General features: G+C 42.5%; 1 protein-coding gene across 3 annotated transcripts in view; it reads right to left on the bottom strand.

Moving 5' to 3' along the window:
* LOC128250470 (uncharacterized) overlaps positions 1-5,000 on the bottom strand; it is a 176,109-nt gene that overhangs the window by 92,312 nt on the left and 78,797 nt on the right. For all 3 annotated transcript variants that reach the window (XM_089339157.1, XM_089339156.1, XM_089339155.1), the window contains one exon: positions 2,431-2,598. The gene's annotated coding sequence lies outside the window, so the exon portion shown is untranslated. The remainder of the gene's footprint in view (positions 1-2,430; positions 2,599-5,000) is intronic.

Below are 5,000 nucleotides of genomic sequence, written 5' to 3'. Positions count from 1 at the left end.
TGCTTCTCTATATATTCTGAGACCCCTGTGCCAATAACGGGGGGGGGGGGGGCGGTAAAAAGGGTTCATAATTATAATATTGTAGGCCCTTGGGATTTGACTGCCAAAAAGGAAAAGGGTGGGGTCTTTATCGACTCAGACCCCACCCCACCTCTCATAACATTTTAGGGCTTGTGCATATGTTGGAAATCATTATGATCCCTCAGGACTTCATGAAAGGGCAAACACACACACACACATATGTATATATATATATATACAGGGAGAGAGAGTGGGGGTGGGGTGAGAAACTAAGATGACTCTTTATTAACTAATATATTTTCTCCCCATATTTCTAAGGCTTTGCTCATGTGTTGGAAATCATCAGCATTATCGTGAGCCCTTGGGATTTGCAGAAAGAGGCATAATTAAAGGGAAGCAGGGAGTGGGGGGGGGTGAGGGTGTAGAGCCTGGACTGAGAGAGCCAACAGAGAGCAAAATATACAGTCTATCCTCTCCGTGCCTCCCCCAACCCCCACCCAACCAGTCACCCACCCTCTCTTTACATCATCATCATCATCATCATCATCATCGTCACTACCACAAACACCATTACCATGGTGAACATTAGGAACTCTCAATGCTACTACCCCCCCCCCCCCCCCCCCACCACCACCACCGCCGCCGCCACCACTGCAACCACCAGGACTACTTCAACTACTTCCTGTTTAACCTTTATCATCAGAAAGTCATATCCCCCCTACCCCCTGTCACCCCTCCCCATCCCCCCCCCCCCGTCAGACATCAAATATCAGCAACTGCAACAGCAACAACAACAGTAGTATTAATAGTGGTGGTGGTGGTGGTGGTGGTAAGGTCCAAGATAGACCAACACCAGTAGATGATAACTTGGCACCCCAGTGGAGGGAGAGGCGGGGGGGGAGAAACATTTCACTTGCCTGGGTGAGGAACACTCAAGTCAACAAGCTGATACCCAGGTATTGAGAGAAAGAGAGAGAGAGAGAGAGAGAGAGAGAGAGAGAGAGAGAGATAGAGAGAGAAAGAGAGGGGGAGTGTCAGATAAAGAGAGAAAAATAGATAGGAAGAAAATGTCAGGGAGAGGGTAAGAGAGAGAGAGAGAGAGAGAGAGTGTGTATGAGACAAAGAAAAAGGGAGAAAGAAAGAGAGAGAGGGGGAGTATTCGTGAAAGAAAAAGAGAAGGAAAACTGGAGTCCCAGTTCACAAACCTTACACACACACACACATTTATATGCACAAATATTCACACACACACACATGCATACACAATGCATATGTACACATACATACAAATGCATGTGCTGTAGTATATAGTCCCTACGTCTGTCTGTTGCACCACCACCACCACCACCACCACCACCACTGTCTCTCTCCCTCCCCCACACACAAAGAAGACACTTGCTAAGTTTGCTGAATGTGTGTGTGTAGGAGGTTGCAAGGAGGTTAGAGTTCAACGATTTAAGCAGTTGCGATTTTCAGACCCCAGCAACTCTCAGTTCAGTGCCTTAGTCATCTGCATCCCCTCTTGCCACTGTCCACTTTACAGGGTCACAGATGACCTGGCAATTTGGTGGTGGTGGTGGTGGTGGTGGTGGTAGAGGTGAGGGTGTTTGAGAGATAAAACAGGAAGGGTAGAGGTCATGTGACCAGCTCTGTACTTAAGAATTGGTGGAAGTGCCTGGAAGAAAGAAGACATGGTTGTGGGGGGATGTAGAAAGGGGAGGTGTTCTTTTGTGTTTTTGTAGGTTAAGCACAGACACACACACACACACACACCCACATACACACACACACACACACTGGTTTGTAGATGAATGGTCCTCCTCAATCACTGGACAATGAGGATTCAGTTGTCTGTCTTCTACTTGCTTCAGTCATTGGACTGTGGCCATGCTGGGGCACCACTTTGAAGCATTTCAGTGGAACAAATCAACTCCAGGGCTTATTCTCTCTCTCTCTCTCTCTCTTGTTTTCAAAGTCTGGTATTGCATTCTATCCACAACTTTTGCTGAACCACTAAGTTATTGGGACATAAATAAACCAACACTGGCTATCAAGCAATGGTAGTGGGGACACAAACACAAACACAAAGATGCACACACACACAGACACAAAGATGCACATACACCCACACACACACACTGTGGTAGGTCTCCTTAATGTAGTTTTTCAGGGAGATTCAGCGTGACACAGAATGTGACAAGGTCGACCCTTTGAAAGACAAGTACAACTCATTTCTACCAGCTGAGTGGAGTGGAGGAACGTAAAATAAAGTGTCTTGCTCAAGGGCACAAACCGCCACTGGGAATTGATCTCACGACCTTACAATCGTGAGCCGAATAACGTAACCACTAAGCTGTGTGCCTTCACAGAAGACATGCCACCTATGAAAGAAAAAAGCCAGCTACTTACTTTTTACGGTTAAATCTGTTGTGGTGATTTGTTTAAAGGAGAAGACATTCCACTTCAAAGACGATGAGTTTCGGAATTCCTTGTGTTTGTAATTAGTCTCAATAGGCCAGTCTCGTACTAACATTCAGTCACCGGGTCTCTCCTACATCCAGGAGGTAATGTTAATACCTGTAATGAAATTGGGGAGAAAACACCATTATCATTGTTTCAGTTCACTGCTACGACAACAAAAATAAACATTATCTTCAATAAGCCTGCGAAAAAAGAATCTATAAACATGAAAATGCAAGTTCGGTTGTGTGGTTAAGCAGCTTGCTTCCCAACCATGTGGTTTTTGGGTTCAGTTCCACTAAGTTACAGGGACATGAGCACAGACACAAAGACACACACACATGAATATATATATATAACCATCATGATATATATATATATATATATATATATATATATATATATCTGTGGGATTCTCAGCTTTTTAGCTGCTATTTCTGAACTTCGGTATATGGTGAAGCAAATATTTGCTGATCCCTTAATTATGTTTATATATATATATATATATATATATATATGATGGACTTCTTTCAGTTTCAGTCTACCAAAATCCACTCACAAGGCTTTGGTTGCCCTGCAGCTATAGTAAAAGACTCTTGTCTAAGTTGCCACACAATGGGACTGAACCCAGAACCACGTGGTTGGGAAGCAAGCTTCTTACCACGCAACCACACCTGTGCATATATATATATATCTATATATATATATATGGGAGAATTTACGAAAAAAACAACAGACAAGGACAGGTGGTGTAAACAACAAAAGGATGTATTAGTTTAACGCTCGGGAATAGAGAAAGTCTTTAACATATATATATATATATATATATATATATATATATATATATATATACATACACACACACATACACTCTTCAAAAGTCAGGATGGTCATGGTTGGAATGCCTTAGCTTATAGGTCTGCTCACTTAGGATTGACCTGTTCTCAATCAGTGTCTGTTGTTAGTGGTTCACCAAAAGTATTGGAGTTCAATTATGCTGTAAAAATCAGTCATGCATGACACCATATCACATGTTGTATAACTGAACACAACCCAATGGGAGGTGGGGGGGGGAGTAGGAGGAACCATTATGAGGTTACTAGGTTTGTGAGAAATAGCAGCTAATTCTCTCTCACAACACACCATGTTGTGGGCAAGCTGGATAACACAGACCTAATTATGCTACGACTGAATAATCAGTGATGGCTATGATTGGAATGGTGTTGATCAAAAAGGTCTACAAACATATGTAGCCTATATACATAATATATGCTTGCATATACACACACACACACACATACACACACACACACACAAATGCGCTGCTGGCTGTGAAGTCGTTAACAAGTTCATTTTCTAAATCAGTGGCTTCAGGTTCAATCTGACTGTGTGACACTTTGGGTAGATATTTCCTACTATACTCTTGGCCAGACCAATACCTTGTGAGTGGAATCTCTGTAAGTATAAGGAAACTATACAGAAGAGCGAGCACACACACACACACACACACACACACACACACACACACTCAACAGAGCCACAATCTCACAGCAAACAAAAATATGTAAATAATGCTATCCACAAGATTCTTGCTTTGGTCGTTGACCCGGCCAATGTGGGGGAAAGAAGAAGAAAAAAAAACCCCTTCCTGCCTGAAACTGACAAATATTCCTTACTTTCCTTTCCTGTTCTAAATCCCCACTTCCTTCCTGTTCTAACTCTCCTCTGTCACACATTCTCTTCTCTCAAATTCTCTTTCCCTCTTTTGTGTCCCACTATTTCGCCCCCCCCCCCCCCACCTCCCTGACCAAGTTCCTTTCCTCCTACACAAAAGCACAATAACGGAATATGTTATTTCCTGCCTCTCGCTCTGCTGTGTCTACTTATAAACTGAGGACCTCAAAGGACTTTCACTGACTCTGGAAACTCAATTCGAAAAATCTTTGCACATTACCAACACACACACACATGTGCACATTTTATATTTCTTCTGGTTCTTTGCAGCCAGAGTTCAAATACAGCCAAGACTAACTCTCGCCTTTCATCATTCAAGGGCTGACAGAATAAAGTACCAATCAAGTACTGGGGTCAATGGTATTGACTAAATCCCTGTCCCCTGCTGGTTTTGTGATTAAACTGAAAACACACAGGGGACAAAAGGTGAAGTTGACTTGAAATAAGTACTAGTTTAGGACTGTGGTTGATGTAATCTTCTTACCATCTCCGCAAAATTGCTGGGCTTGGGCCAGAAATTTGAAACCATTATTATTATTATCATCATTATTAATATTATTATTAAGGTGGCAAGCTGGTAGAAACGGTAGCATGCAGGACGAAATCTACCAAATCCACTCACACGGCTTTGGTTGGTCCAGGGATAGAGTACCATGCAGCAGGACTGAACTCAGAACCATGTGATTGGGAAGGAAACCCCTTAAACATACAACTATATCTTTGCATATTATATATATATATATTCAACTAAAAGTTACACACACACACACACACATATTTTTTTG

Source organism: Octopus bimaculoides, chromosome 21 (assembly GCF_046866305.1).
Source record: "Octopus bimaculoides isolate indiv1 chromosome 21, ASM4686630v1, whole genome shotgun sequence".
Classification (NCBI taxonomy): Eukaryota; Metazoa; Mollusca; class Cephalopoda; order Octopoda; family Octopodidae; genus Octopus; species Octopus bimaculoides.
This window is presented reverse-complemented; position numbering and strand designations above follow the sequence as displayed.